At 43.4% G+C, this 16597-nt stretch overlaps 1 protein-coding gene across 5 annotated transcripts in view; it reads right to left on the bottom strand.

Moving 5' to 3' along the window:
• Positions 1-5062, bottom strand: part of ADCYAP1R1 (ADCYAP receptor type I) — a 152413-nt gene extending 147351 nt beyond the window's left edge. For all 5 annotated transcript variants that reach the window (XM_069778305.1, XM_069778306.1, XM_069778308.1 and 2 more), the window contains exon 1: positions 4689-5062. The gene's annotated coding sequence lies outside the window, so the exon portion shown is untranslated. The remainder of the gene's footprint in view (positions 1-4688) is intronic.
• Between the last annotated feature and the right edge of the window lie 11535 nt (positions 5063-16597).

Raw genomic sequence — 16597 nt, 5'->3', positions numbered from 1 at the left:
TGCCAAACACTTCTCCTGAGTGAGAAAGCCTTCCTCCACATGAAATGAAAGATAGATTTGCCAGCAGATCCTTTGGGGCCAAGTTTTTACCTTGAGAAGGAGGACATTTATACCTCTTCCACTCCTCAGAGATTGAACTAATGATACGTCTACTCCCTGCAAAAGAAGAACTTGATTCTGTCACATTTCCCTTCAATAAGGCGTCTTTCCTTAAGAATCCACACCCAATCAGATAGAACAATATAGTGTCCCTTGCAGGAAAAGAAAGTAGCAAAACTTGCCTCATTCTAAGGATCTAAAGAATAAAAATTAAAAATGTAGGCTATTAATCCACCATGCAGATTAAAAGGGCTTTTCCTGCCCTAACCATCAGCTCCATTTAGTAGGCCCAACAAATCATAGATAACGGACTACAATTATCTTTCCATTTGCAGCTCCTGAGCAATCATAACCCAGTCATCTCTAATGGAGTGCAAAAGCCACCGTGGTTGAGGCTTTTTGTGAAATGCCTCAACATTGGACGGACAAAACTGCAAACATACGTGTGGCAAAAGTTAATGTTCTATGTTCAGTAAGGAGCTCTTAGACTTCGATATTCCCAACTTGTTATAAAAGAAATTATTATTATTATTGCTATTGTTATATCTTTTATTAAAAAGAAGAATTAGACCATATAAATATTTATCCCTTTTTCTGTCAGTGTTAGAGTGATTTACGAGTTATGCTAACAAAAACTAGAATTATTGAGTTAATTTGTTGGTTGGTTTTGGGGGGTTGTTTGTTGGTTAGTTTTTTTTAAACAGTGGTATTAAGCATAGGTTTTCACACTTTTTAAATTTTTTTTTTTTTTTTTTAAGGAATCTGTCAAATAAACAGATCAGAGCAGTTTCAGAACATAATCCTACCTTAAGCCATCCAAGAGTAAAATGTGACACCTGAACGAGCAGGAATGAGACTGTCAGGATATCTCCAGGGCAGATAAACTCTAATGTCAAATGCAGATCAGCTCATTTCATGGGACATGTATCTCAGAAGAATTTGGATTCAACAGTAGTATAGAATCAGAGCAGCAAACGAGTCCCTGCAACTGCATCTGTGTATTTCTGCAGGAACCTTTCCAAGGGAATATTCCTCAGCACAACAACCATGTTAGCTTTAAATGCTCTGTGTGACGATGCTTCTACCTTTTCTTCAGGAGATGGAATGATTTATCACCTCCTAAGAAGTTCTACCCTGAAATTATTAAGCCAGCTACTCTACAGATCAGCCCATCAGCTTGCATGGGGACACAATCAATGAACTGCAGTGAATTACATAAACAAGACTTGAACAATATCTGGCTTGTTTTACATGAGTTCCTAGTTTGTCTTGTAGAGATAAAAGTTCAACCCTAAGATGTCAGGTCAATAAATTGAGATAGCAAAAGGTGGTCAGAGAATAAAACACACGCAAAGCAATAGGGTGAGGACTGGACGTTCTGTTGTGAAGTGTTCTGCAAAAAAGTCTGCCTTTCTTCCCATATATTTGTGCCCACTCAATTACAAACCAAACAGCGTTTCAACAGCCACCACAGACACATGAATTCTAGGACTTGTTAGCGCTGTGGAAAACTACCAAATACCTTTCTGTATGCAAAGCATTTCTTAAGGACAGGACTAATTCAGGACCAAGGGAACTGGAAAAGTACCTCATCAAGGGATGCTGTATATATCAGGTAGTAGGAGTAGTGTGAAACAGAGTGGTGTTACAGCTATCCCTGAGGATACATTATCAGCGAAGAAGACTTTAAAGTTGTGGATAGGACAAAAGAGGGAGTTCCGCACTGGTACGTTTACATCCATTTCAGTAGAGTTGTTCCACTTCTGCGCTGGTGTGAAAAACTCACTCCAAAATCCTGTTGACTGCAGTGTGTACCAAATCCCGCCCCTGCTGTCTTCGCAGGTGATATAGGATGGCTGGATGTGAACGGAGAACAGGGAATGGAAACAAAGGAACGTGAGCCAACACAAAAATACACTTTGCTGACTTAAATGTTGAGGCTGCACTCCCTGGGCCAAATAGCAAGGTGAAATAAAATTCAGTATCTCCACTGACTTCTGTATTCTGATATCAGTTTACTTGTCCTGAGAACTGTAGTGAATAAGTAACTCCTCTATTAAATCAGGACTAAATGTAAGACCTGATATTTTGGCAGGTCTTTCCACCAGATATGAGTTACAGCATGATCCTGTCCTGAGTTTACTTTTTCTCAGTGCTTCTTAACTCAAATACTCTGGTTTCATTAAATAAAGGATAATCTGAGCTAATTTAGGAATTCGACTGTTTGTACTAAGTGTGCTCAGAAAGAAGGAAAGGAAAACAAAATCTGCTATGTTGAAATGAATCAGCTTGGGGACATGGGTCTCAACTTATCAAAGGCGTAGGCACATATGGAACTCAACCCCAGAAAAAATATCTCCAGGATGCTCGCTCAGTCAGCCAAATGAGGAGAGATGTGGTGAACAAAGGTCTGAACGTGATCAACAGCGCAGCCCACAATCTCAGAAATCTCTGTTTTTCTCTCCCTGGTAGCATCCCACAACAAAGCTTCTGCCTCCGTGTTTATGAGCTTCACATATACACAGACAACAGCAGATCTAGAGCTCCATGCGGCTGTGGCACCACCATGCAAACAGCAGACATCTTAAATCTACAGGGAGGAAGGAGCCCTCCTGTTTTCTTGCAGGGACCCCAATGAATGATGGAAGGCTAAAGACAAGGAGCGATCACAAAGCTAGTTTCTTGTTTGAAGATAAATAAGTGCATTTATCACACATACAGCCCCCCATGACCTTGGAATCTGTTCAGTCCCAATGGTTATCCTTCCAGTCACTGCACACATGCCTTTGATTGGAGAAAACGAAACAACAAAAACCTTCCACTCTGCGATGGCCAAGATAAATTGCCGGTACAATAACAGATCAATTGTAGCTGTCCTGAGTGAACAACAAAGCAGCAACCCTTACCCTCAGCACACAGAAACAGGGAAAAAAAAGGTAGGAGACCGTAACCCAGAACTGTAACTGAGACACAAGCAGACACATCAACTCGAATCCAACTCCCATTATTGCACTGAATAGCATTCCTTAATTATTCATCAGATTGGAGCAGTGCTGCCTTACCCATCCTATAGGACAACTTCTTTCAAGACAGCTCCAACGTGTTTTTGCATTAGCCAAGTATAGACGCTTGTATAAAGCATTCTTTCTCTCTGGCTACACCAACACCACTTAAGGAGTTTGCCTTCACGCTGTCATCGACAGCAACCTTAAGTAATCGTACATTCCCTTCTATTAGCATGTGCTAGCCAGGGAAACGTTTCCTCACTGTACCTCACAGTTGTACAGTATGTACAGAGTTGCATAGGCTGAACAGAGAAGTGAGATGGCTGTGTACCCGAATAACATCAAATGAAAATCCATTTGTTGTTTCTTGACTCCAATAGATTTAAAAAAAAAAACCACACTCAAAACACTACTTGAGTTACATTGCATATTGCCGTATCAGTCCAACACTTGCACTGTGATTAACATACACAAGACGGATGGTAATCCATAATACCCTAGGAAAGAATCAGGTCACTTCGCTGCCTTATTCACTTTGGTTAATATTTGTTATTATTATTGTAATTACCTCTAGTGCTACTCCACTATGTCATTCAGGCTAAAGGCCAGATTCTGTTTAGCAGCAGTTTAGACGCAGACTAAAGCCACTGACTTGCAGGGAGTTCTTCCAGACCTGTTTCTATGTAAGTGGGATGATCATCTAGCCATAAACACCACTATATCACTAAACGAATCTATCTTTCTTCCAAGCATTTTCCAGTCCTGAACAACGTGCTGCATTATCTTTCTCTCCTTGGCTGTAAACTCTTCAAATTCCAATACATACCTGAAGTGTTCACATGTTAAATTCACAGCACAGCAGTAAAGAGTTTGTCCTGTATGCTGTCCCTCTGACTTCAGATGTGCTTTGCATAAAGATGGTATTATTAGAGCCAGCTGTTCAAACACCGATAAGGAGAAGTGCACAGAGGCATGCGAGCAGAGGTCAAAGGCACATTAACAGCAATTTTTACTACTACCCCCAGTAAAAATAGAGGAGTCCTGGTGCACTGCTTGAAGGGTGAATCAGAGTTTCTGCGGCAGGTGAAGATGCAGAACTGCAAAAGGGAGCCTTGAGCTCGAAAATGCCAACAGCAGCACCGGGGACTGTTAGCAATCGGCTTTTATTTACCAGCCATATTGCATTAAAAACAGACGTGATTCCCATACCGAGCGCGTTAACCTGTCACCGCTCGCAAAGGGGCGATTTATTGGTTTGAAAAAGGAACCAAATCTCTCTTGCGGCCGCATCCTCAAGACCCTGCAGTTGTGGGTGAAGGCAGAAAGCTTTGCATGCGATTCTTCCCCCCCCTTTCCCCAAAAGAAGTATTCCCAGCACCTGGGGAAGATGAGGGAAGAGCCGGTAAATCAATGTCACTCTAAGACAAGCCGACGGTTCCCCTTTTCCTCGCCGGCTTTTTGGGTCGGGTAGCCAAAAAAAGCTACCCAGCTGGAGTAGCTTTTTTTTTTTTTCCGGCTGGAAAAAGAGGAGGGAATGGATGGATGAGGGGGGGGGATGTTGTGAAGCCGGAGAAAATCACTTACCATCGCAGCAGGGATCTGTCCCGGTGCTGGAGATGCTGCATCCCCGCCGTGCCGGGGCGGGGGGGGTGTCGGTGGGGTCGGAATCAGCCGTGGGGGACGGACACACACACCCCGAGTGGGTCCGCGGGTGAACGTGTCCAGCTCCGGCTGCCCGTGGGGGAAGTGAGCGGCCGGAGCCGGGTTTCCCCCCCGGCTTCGTTCGTAGCCGGCAGAGGAGGGGTGGGTGGCTCCGAAGGGAATCCAAATTTCTCCTCCCTCGCCTGCCGGTCATGTCCAGGCTGCCTTTGCTCAGGGGATGGGCCAGGTCCTGGCCGTGAAGGAATTTGCCATCGCTAAATGAAAAAAAAAAAAAAGAAAAAGGAAAAAAAAACCACAACAAAAAAAAAAAAAACAAAACAAACCCCAACCAGAAAAAAAACAAAAACAAACCCAAGAAGGGAGGCAGGAGATTTGCAAACTTTTTTTTTTCCCCCCTCTCTCTTTTTTTTTTTTTTTTTTGTTTTAGGGGGTATTATTCGTAATCGGGAAGGAGGGGCTGGGGTGGGAGAGGAGAGGGCTATTCAGGCTGGATTAGATGCTCTGCTATGGTGTGCTCGCCCCTGTATTTCTCTGTGTGTGTGTGTGTGATTCTCATAGCCAGACAATGCTCTGCAAAGCGAGCTGGTCCTGCGGAGAAATGCAAACACCTCCGCCCCCAAGTGCCTGAGGAAAGGAAAGGGGTTATGGAACCAATAGCTTTTCCTTGGCTAGTCTCATTAATATGGAGGAAGAAAAGAAAAACCAATCAGGAGGAGCGGGAGGAGGGGTTTATTCAAATTAAGTTTCTTAAATCAAACACTTCTTTTTTCCCCGTTTTCTTTCCTCCCCCTACCTCCCCCAAATCCTCCTTCTCCCTGTCACCTAAGCACCGTTTCTTCTGTCCCAGAGTTTTTTTTGTTTTTTTTTTAATTAGTGTGACAGGGTCAGCAAAACACGGTGATGGGAGGGAAGATGGCATCGCTGCTGGAAGGGAGAGGGGGCAGTGGGAGGGGGGGGATGAAGGCAAGGCAATTTCTCCCAGAGCTGCAGAAGAGTTGATTGCAAAGAAAAGCGATAAAGTAGCTGGAGTTGTCAGGGAGGGGAAACAGAGCAGGAATTTCACCTGGAAGCACCATTTCGCTGACGGTATTTGCAGACGGGCAGGTGGCCCGTGTCCAGGGTGAGCCCTCTGAGTTCGTGGACAAGATCTCCCCCCTCCCACAGCAGGCACACACACCGAGGAAGGGCAGTGACTGCGCTGCAACAGCAGCATCTGCCCTGTCCTCCCTTGTCTCAGAGCTACGCAGCACCAGGATCCCTGCGACAGCACTGGAGGAGTGGGACTTGTTGCTGGAAAACCGGTGGAGTGGAGCTCCAGGGGGGGTTGAGCTGGTTGGTGGGATGTAGAGCTGCTGCCTTCGATCTGGACATGAGCAGGGTCGCACATGTCCCCTCCAAGGTAAGTGCACTAAAGCATCCAGTCACTGCCCTCTTCTGCAGAGAGCAGCACTCAAGGGAAAGCTCTCCAGACCTGGAAAACGATCACTAAAGGAGTCTGAACATCTGTAGCAGACCTACAGGACCCCTCTGCCAGGGCATCCCATGGAGACGCTTGGTGCCGCGCTGCTTTTGCTGCTGCCAGCCATGCTGCTCTCAGGCCCCACAGATCCATGTCAGGAACTTGAGATGCTGATATTCCCACATCCTTACTCAAATCCTGATGCCTGTGCTGTAAGAGCAGCTGGCTGCTGATGAGGTTCTTCTAATTACCCTGAAATTTCACAACGCCTGGGATACCGATTGTGCTGGTTTTGGCTGGGATAGATTTAATTTTCTTCACAGTAGCTAGTATGGGGCTGTGGTTTGGATTTGTGCTGAAAACAGTGTTGATAACACAGGGATGTTTTCGTTCCTGGTGAGCAGGGCTTACCCAGAGCCAAGGGCTTTGCTGCTTCTCCCCCCACCCCACCAGCGAGCAGGCTGGGGGGGCACAAGGAGTTGGGGGGACACAGCCGGGACAGCTGACCCCAACTGACCCAAGGGATATCCCACACCATGGGATGTCATGGTCGGCAGATAAAGCTGGGGGAAGAAGAAGGAAGGGGGGACGTTGGGAGTGATGGCGTTTGTCTTCCCCAGTCCCCGTTCGGCGTGCTGGAGCCCTGCTGTCCTGGAGATGGCTGAACTCCTGCCTGCCTGTGGGGAGTGGGGAATGGATTCCTTGGTTTGCTTTGCTTGTGTGTGCGGCTTTTGCTTTGCCTATTAAACTGTCTTTATTTCAACCCACGAGTTTTCTCACTTTTACCCTTCCAGTCCTCTCCCCCATCCCACGGAGGGAGTGAGCGAGCGGCTGTGTGGGTCTTACCTGCCGGCTGGGGTTAAACCATGTCACTGATACTGCTGCTCTTCCCATTGTGGAAGCCCTTTCTTCTGCTCATCTTTTACCACTTCCCCTTTATTTTCTGCAACTCCATCTTCCATTTCCCTTAGCATATAAATTCATTTCAAATCCTCCTTGCCTTTCCCCTGCTCCTAGATTAAACAAAGCAGAAAAAAGGCAGTTTGGTCATAAAAGCAACTAAATCCATTACCTGTCCAGTGTGAAAATCCCTGACCCAATTACTTACTTTTATGTTATAGTCCCTGTGGCTCTTAGTCCAGGCGTAGGACCCAGAGGGGACACAGCTCCACAACAGCAGCACTAGACCAGACAGCCCTTGGCACGGTAACAGCCCCATGGCTGCATCGATGCCTCCTGTTGGGAAAAGCATGCACATACACATTGTGAATGCATTCAGTTCTGGTTTTCTTCCAGCACCACGGTGCAGCCGAAAGAATCAACTAGACTTTTCAAAGGTTTCCTTTGCACGTTTTCCTCCAGTTATGCCATCTTCTCTAGCCACATCTCACAGCTTTCAGTAACTTCGCTAAATATGAAGGGAAAAAAAGAAGACAAAAGATGTAGACATTTACACTGTACAGCTGGGCTAATTAGCCTGTGCACTCTATATAGACATTAACGAGAGCAAGGCAGCGTTAGGATGTCATCCATTGCACCTACTTTATAAGTCTACATAGTATAAAACACCTGACTAGATTTTCATGAAGTATAAAGGGAGCCAAGACTAAATAAATCAGATGTAGACACCTATTTGTTAGTCAGATTTATCTCAGCAAGCCTTATTTTTCTGCATCCTAAAGGCTAAGATGCAGAACAAAGAAACCTTCACAGCAAAATGTTTGTTCTTTCCATGACAAAACATCTGTGTTCACTCTGCAGTCTTAAAGAACATCTTTCCCCCCAAAAAAACCTACCACAACAAAACAGACAGAACCCCAGATGTGTCCCCTCAAAACTTCCAGAATTTATGGCAGTCCTACCTCAAAAACCAGAAGTCCCACTATGAAATGTCGTCTTGGGTTGCTGAGCATGGAAGAAGGCTCCCAGCTGTTCAATTATTATGTGCTACTCCAGCATCTGCTCCCTATCTTTCCCAGGAGAAAGGCAACGGGCCAAGAGAACCATCTAGTGGCCCATGTCCAGCTGCAGTTGGACTGCCTTAGATGACCTCAGATGATATTCGTATCAGGTTTCCTACTGAAGTAGTCAGGGGAGTCTAAGAAGTTTGTTCTCCAAAGAAGACAATTTTCTTTAGGAGAAAACAATTAAGCCATTTTCAGGCAAAAAAAAAAAATGCTTTATTATTATCCCATGAGCAGTCTATTAAATAGATTTTCATTGTTTAAGTGTGTGTAAAGCATAACAGCCATTATCTTGGCTAGCATGAGAGACTGACAGGGGCAGGAGAAGGTTTTCTGAGAGAAAAGTGTGAGTTACTGCTAAATAACCTACAGAGCCATCCGTCTGTCATCCTACATAGAGGCAAGACACTGGCAAGCTGGCTGCAAGAGTGTTCGCAGAGACTAGGTTAAAGGTATTTTGTTGGAAGATCCTTGTCCTTTTATTTTGACACCTCAGGTGTGATTTAGTTGACCGAACAGCTAGGTCTGAGCTGGCCAACCATCTCTCCCTACATATTAAGGTCAGATCTTATCAGTACTGTCACTGGAATATAAGGCACGATCCATCTCAGCCCAAGGAGATACTGAAAACAGCTCAGAGGAACTGTGTCCTAAATGTGTCTCTTTCTCTCGACACACTGGGAACACCAGCCCAGCTTGTCAACACCCACAAAGTAGACCTCTACGGCTTAAAGAAATGAATCCCTCTTTCACTATCAGGTTTGACAAGCCTGAAATATTGAGACTCACCCAGTTGGCTTATTCTCCTCTGCCAGGGCAAGAACTACCCCCAGATAGTGCCACAACCTCACACCCACACTGAGATCCCACCTGCCAGACTCCATTGGCCTGCATATCCTCTGATGTGATGCTCTGCTCTGCCAGGGGTCAAAAAGAGACCCAGAGGAAAGGAAAGACCTCCTGTGCTGCCGTTGAGATGTGAGGTTGAGAAATGCCTCAGGCCAGATGGGACCCTCTAGTCTGGATGTTCCTCAGTCACTTCCTACCAACCAGTAGATTTCTAACAGTCAGAAAGAGTTAACTCTCGGTTCCTGAGGATAAGATCTGGTGGAGGTAGAGAGTGGGAGAAAACAGCTATTTATGCAAACGAGAGTCATGTGTTCCCTTTCTAGATATGTAAATGAGCTGTACTGTTTTAAGACTTTTCTACTAGTAGAACCGTGTCCACAGTCAGGGAGAGTGCAGTCTGCTGAATACTCCACCTGCTATGATTAACTGGGACATACTTGGTGTGTAGGCAAAGGTCTACATCACTATGTTAAAAGGCAGAAACTCAAAGTGTGAACTTAAAGAGCAGTAGGTATCCTGTTGTGTGCCTACTCTTACTTTTTAGTAAATATAAGGTAGCTTAGCCCACAGAGATGTGTACCTCAGGGTGCTGGAAGGTGGCACAGCAGCCTTCAGTGAGAAGCTGAGGTGCTGTAAATTCACTCCCAGCTGGCTGGACAGGAGGCTGTTGTTCTGGCTATCCTCAAAGGGAATTTAATTGAATCAAAACCCTTGATTCCTGTTTCCAGCCTTTCTTTCCCTCCCCCAGCACTACAATGAGGTTTATTGGAGAAGAACTGCACCCTTCCCTCACCAACTCCTTTCTTCCCTCACACATGTTGTGCTGTAGAAGGTGCTATAACTGACTACTTAGAAAAATGAGGGGAGGGAGGACACACATTAAGCTTAGTTTTCAGTGTATGCAGGTAAGGCTAACCTGCCTCTGACTCAGGCTTTTGCAATTGCAGAAATCACCCACCAGAAGTTGGGAACGACAGGAAGGCATGCTCTGCTAGCCAGCTTGCAGGCCAGCTATAAAGAAGGGCACGCTTATCCAAAGGGTGGTAGCCATACCTTGCCTTGGTCAGCCTTCACAGACTGCCACATAACAAGGTATTATCATCCCAGGGACAAAGGGTGGGAGTCAGTTTGCAGATCAAAAGATGAATGTGGGTATCTACACGTGAGCTACGTGGTATGTTCCCACTGTAGTCAACGGAGATCTAGTCATTATAGTCAGTGAAGACTAGGGATATGCTGAGCTCACCCTACCATAGATACCTGCATTGAATCATAGACTCATAGAATGGTTCGGGTGGAAGGGACCTTAAAGGTCATCCAGTCCCAACCCCCCTGCCGTGAGCAGGGACACCTTCCACTAGACCAGGTTGCTCAAAGCCCCATCCAACCTGGCCTTGAACACTGCCAGCGATGGGGCATCTACAGCTTCTCTGGGCAACCTGGTCCAGTGTCTCACCACCCTCACAGTGAAGAATTTCTTCCTAATGTCTAATCTAAATCTACCCTCTTTCAGTATAAAACCGTTACCCCTCATCCTGTTGCTACACTCCTTGTAGAGTCCCTCCCTATCTTTCCTTTCCTGTAGCCCCCTCTTTAGGTACTGGAAGGCTGCTATAAGGTCTCCCAGGAGCTTTCTCTTCTCCAGATCAAACAACCTCAACTCTCTCAAGCCTGTCCTCATAGGGGAGGTGCTCCAGCCTTCTGATCACCTTCGTGGTCTTCCCCTGGATCTGTTCCAGCAGGTCCATGTCTTTCCTGTGCTGGGGTCCCCAGAGCTGAACACAGTACTGCAGGTGGGGTCTCACCAGAGTGGAGGAGAGGGGGAGAATCCCCTCCCTCGACCTGCTGGTCACGCTTCTTTTGCTGCAGCCCAGGATACGATTGCCTTTCTGGGCTGGAAGCGCACATTGCCGGCTCATATTCAGTTTCTCATCCACCGGTACCCCCAAGTCCTTCTCCATATGGCTGCATGTGACCCACCAAACAGCTCCCTGGACTCTTGGCTCTTTTAACATCCATAGGTTAGGTAACATTTAGGTAGCAATGAATTACCTAGAGAGAGGTGTCCAGTGCCTTTGAGATGCCCTGGAGGACTTTTTCTTCCACCAGCTGCTGCTCCACAAGACCATGGGTCTCCTGCAGCTCCTGTATTGCATCTGTCAGTCTCAATGGAATGTTTTACATACACATGGTCTACTAAAAAAGCGTGTAGTTCAGGTGACCAGTGCCAGGCTTCTGTATCCTACCTTTCTTGAAGTCAAGAGTACAGTTACAAATAAACACAGAGTTATTATCCCTACCTGACCTACCTTCTCTTTCTGGAGCCCCAGCCCCACTTGGCATGAGGGTAGAATTTCTTTCCTTTTCTCAGGTAAATAAGCTAAAGATGCCCTCTGACAAACTCTTATGATTCATGATCCGCTGTTTAAAGAAATTACATTGTGTGAATCATCCTTCCAGTGAAAGTTACAGCCCCACTAAAGGGAGTCAACAGAAGGGAATGTGTGTGAGCTTCTCCGATAGAGAGAAAAAGGGCAAAGTAGTAACAAACAAGACACAACAGGAGGTCAGCAAGGGGATTAAATGTATGGAATGAATTACCTATAAGAACTGGCTAGATTAGGGTTCTTCAGCTTTCAGCAGAGACTACTGAGAGGGAAAAGGGTGGAGGTTTATAAAAAATGGTATTGAGGAGGTGAATAAGGAAAAAATGTTCACTGTCCTTCCCAATGCAAGAATGAAAAGATGCTGAACAAAAATCAAGGAGGCCTGGTTTCAGACAACACAGAATCTTAACCTAAAATGTTATATGACCTGGTGGATACTAGAAGCTTCCAAGGGTTCAAAGCAAATCCATGGAGGAAAAGTCCACAAAAGCAATTAAATAGCATGAGCCCACTTCTGCCTCAGAAAGTCTCAGAAACACAGTAGGTGCTTGGAGATAATTTAGGACACTTATATCTTAATGCTTGCATTTTGTTTTGTTTATTTTCTTTCTAGGGACTTACAAGGCTACATGCTGGTATCTGGTCTAACTCAGTGCAGACATTCTTACATTTTTGGTTGTCACACTTTGTCTCCCAATCTGTTAGCCAAAATTGTTGATTTTTTTAGTCTGGTCACTAGACTGTGATATACACAGTTTATACAGTTCCAGTGGCATCTGGGAAGCTTAGACATACTTGTTTCTGCAAACTCTGTTTGGAGAACAGTTACTTCTAACAAAAGGTTCGGGTACACATTCACAAGGTAGTAACTTCTTACCACTCCTGAGTATGAATAGCCCAAAACTACCAGGCTATGATTTAGGGATTAGATCTCTCTGGTTTTAGAGATTTACATATCTGAAGCAAAGGTTTCATTCGACATCTTTCAGAAATACATAACATTATTGATGTCCTCACCTCAACGTACCTCAACATTCAACTTTTCAGCCCTAAGCTCTGTAATCAGGACAACAAATAATTGGGAGAAATTAGGACAAAAATATAATCTTAGAAAAAAATGCAGGTTTAAGGAACTAAATTATTGTGTAATCAGGATGTGCTTGATGAATAAGGAAAAAAAAAAAGAAAAGGATGGAGAGGTTTCATTTTAGTTCTTTCTAAATGAAACGTTTTGACAGTTTGGTCTCCATGTTGACATTTTTAACAAAAAGCTTGAATCGATCTGGAAAGAAATTTTGTACTATTTTTCAGACTGTGGGGGCAAAAAGATGCTTTGGACTGATATGAAACAATAAATATCATAGAATTATAGAACAGTTTATGTTGGAAGGGACCTTTGAAGGTCATCTAATCCAAACCCCTGTGATGAGCAGGGACATCTTCAACTAGATCAGGTTGCTCAGAGCCCAGTCCAACCTGAGCTTGAATATTTCCAGGGATGGGACATCTACCACCTTTCTGGGCAACCTGTGCCAGGGTTTCACCACCCTTATCATAAACATTTTTTTTCCTTATATCCAGTCTGAATTTACCCTCTTTTAGTTTAAAACCATTACCCCTTGTCCTATTGCAACAGACCTTGCTAAGAAGTTTGCTCCCATCTTTCTTATAAGCCCCCTTTAAGTACTGAAAGGCTGCAATAAGGTGTCCCTGGAGCCTTCTCTTCTCCCGGCTGAGAAGGTTCCATGATCTGTTCCATGATCTTCCCAGGCACAAAGGTGAGGCTGAAAGGTCGGTCTTTTTTACCCTTTTTAAAAATGGGTGCAATGTTTCCCTTTTGCCAGTCGGCAGGGACTTCACTTGACTGCCATATAAATATATAATTTATATATTATATAAATTTATTTTATAAATACATCTATAAATATATGTGATGTAATTTATTGTATAAATTACTATTCCGATCTGAACTGAAAGCTCCAGCATTCTTGCAGTTCTACTTATAACTTCTCTGTTGCTATGTGGCCGAGATCCATCCTACCGCATTTTAGACTCTTAGGTGAATGAGTTTTCTAGGACTTTCCTTGCTCTATGATTTCTTTTTCTAGAGACAGACCCCTCCTGTGACTGTCAGGTACTTCTGAAACATCCCTGCCTGCTCACTGTCTGTATTAGAAAGAGCTCACTCTGTCTATACTCTAAATTGCATTGAAGTGACTTGGGTTACATGGGACAAATGTGTAATATGGTTATCACATATACCACCCAAGTAGCACTTTCAGGTGTAAGATGTTAAGTATCACTGTTGAGGAGAAAATTATTTGCAGAGGTACCATCTGTAAAAGAAGGTCTCACTTGTTTTTAGGCATGAACAAATAACTCGCAAATAATACTTTTAATAGTGGTATTTCTGGTAGCTGAGTTATCCCCTTCTCAGATATATTCCTGTCTCTCAACTGTTTCAATTCCTTGAATGTAGTCCATTTTTATCCATTTTTATAATTATGATCTCTAAAGAATTTTTTGAGTGGAAGGCACTCAGGTGTCTATGTTCAGTCAATAACAATCTTAAGAAAATTTAGTTTGATTTTTAGCTGAATCTTGCAACAGTTTTGTTCCTTGATTGTATAAACAAATGTCTGTGTGTGTATTTAAGGTTCAATATACATGCTAAACTGCAATACAGTCTTGAAATTTGACCCACTGAAAGTTCTGCGCAAAGTCTGGAAAAAACAATAAAATGTTTAAGTTTTGAACTTCTAATAAACAAAATGCGAGCTATTTAAATAAATTAGTTGTTAAGGATTATAGTGAGTATTCCTTAATTTCAACCCCACTTTATCTTCTTCCTTAATGAGATTGGGGAAGGGGGGGTGCTGCTTTTTGCATGAGGAATGACGTGATGAGAAACATGAGTAGCATAAATAAAACCAACCAGATGTGGATGCATCTTTGTTTTAGATGGTAAGAGCTGTCTAGTCATGCAGATATATACACAGTATGCTGATGTGAGAAGGAACACTGCATCGGGTGTTGCTGAAGGGGAAGGGAGACAAATGCCAAAATGAACAATCTCAGGGGATAACTGATAAGCAGAAGTCTCCTTTCAGGGCTTCTTATTCTATCTGAAGAGTGTGGATACCTATCAGAATTTATTAAATCTTTTCCTGAAGCCAAAGCCACCCAAGAAAATTTCCATTTTGACCTTCAAACCTAGAAGGTGGTGGAAGGTGAGTCCAGGTGAGAGTTTTTGTGCTGGAGATTGGCGGCTTGAGGATTTGTGGCCTAAGCCCTGACACAGACAACTTCTCCTTAATTGAAGCATAATAAAGACACTAGTGAAGCAGATTTGAGGAAGAAGTCACTGAACTATCCAGCTCCCATCTCCAACTGACACACACCTTCCTTCATCTTGCAGAGTCTTCTTTTGCAGCGGCTGAGAGATGCATTACATCCTCGTTAGACAGGTCTTACTAGAGTTATTAATGACCAACTTGTGCCTAAATTCAAAGGTCACACTTCCCATCTGAACTATCTTGATTTATAAGCTGGTTTTGTCACTTTGGATGATTCTGCCTTCTTTTATCTATCTCTAGGCATAGACAGATGGCTCCTCTAACCCTGCAGTCAAATGATTTTCTTCTAATTTCTCTGGCAGGATGTCTTGAGTTAAATTCCTTGCTGCACTCCTCTTTGTGAGGTGAGGATCATCCAACTGTGGTCATTGTCTTCGATTCTGGCACTCAAAATTACTTAAGTCTAATATCTGGTGTTCTCTTCTTGCATGAAATACCTTTGGAGGGAGAGTCTTCTCTACTGCCAAAGGAGGACAACTGGACAAATTTTCAGTTCTAGAAGACCAGCAAATAACTTTTCCTTCAAAAGAGGAGAAGATGGAAGCAAATAACACTCTAATGTGAGCTGCAGAAGGTGTATGATTATTAGCCTGAGTATCAAATCTGTGTTAGCCAAGCCACAATTAAAAGGTTTTAATGGAAGGAGCTTATTGCTACCTCTGCAAATGCCACTAATGGTGTTTTCTCTTGTGGGACTGATGCCTGCTGGCTGTTTTACCTGATGCAATTCTTTATGTGGAATGAGGAAATAATGTTGTACATAGATAATGAAATTTTTTGGGGTTATATTTCTTTCAGAACTTCTTCACCACCTTAATTTCTTACTCCTTTTATTACAGATATTTGTTTTTCTTAATACACTGTCTTGGGTCCTAGGTGCCAAGAGCATTTATTATGTGAAATAGTACCTTCTAATATGAGTCATTAGCAGTGAACAGAGATGTGACTTCAACCATTACAAAATATCTCCTACTTGCACTCACATCAAAGGAATAGCTGTGACTGTTGCTGGTAGGAGTTTGTCATCATTTAGTAAGCCAGACTCTGTAATAATGGACATGCTTTGTCACTGGAACATAACTGGTAATTATATTCAGATAAGTTCTTTTTTTCTCTGCTTCTTTCCCTTTATATGTATTTTTTCTTTTATATTTAAATTGTCTTCCTCTACTTTTGGCTGAAAGCCAATTGTCTTAAATCAAATATGACAAAGGTAAAATTCTTTTTCCTTTGACTTTTAGTCAATATCTCTTCTGCTCTTCCCATGTTTCATGACACTCTTTGCAGTCTAGTGTACATTGGTATGAAATCTGATCTCCTGCAGGAGACTGGCCTCCCTGACAATCCACTTTCCTTCTCTGAGCATGAAAATGCTATGCAAACAGTCAAAGGCAGGCTCATACAAAATTTCTGTCTTCATGTCCTGTAACGTGAACATATGAAAACATTAAATTAGATAAAATATGCACAACGAGCACACTTGCTCTTTCGGCTCTGTCAAACGTAGCAGAGAAAAGAAAAAGGAAAGCAAGTGATTGGAAGCAAAGCCAGACAGATAATTTCAGAAATAAAAAAATGCTTTCTTAAATAAGTAGGAAAAGCAATCAATGGAATAATGTACCAGAGGAAGGGGAAGGTTTTTATTCTGTAAGAGTCATCTAATCAAATGTTAGATGTACCTGCGATGTAGATGCCTGTAACTGATCTAATCCTTGCTTCCCTTTCTAGTCAAAAGAAATCTAGTTCATACAGTCACCAGAAATCAGTGCATGAATCACCTTAACCTAAGGGAGGTATGTAAAATAAATGAGAAAAA

The sequence above is a fragment of the Haliaeetus albicilla genome, chromosome 2 (assembly GCF_947461875.1).
Source record: "Haliaeetus albicilla chromosome 2, bHalAlb1.1, whole genome shotgun sequence".
In the NCBI taxonomy this organism is placed as follows: domain Eukaryota; kingdom Metazoa; phylum Chordata; class Aves; order Accipitriformes; family Accipitridae; genus Haliaeetus; species Haliaeetus albicilla.
Note: the sequence above shows the minus strand (reverse complement) of the source record. Positions and strands in the feature narration are given on the sequence as shown.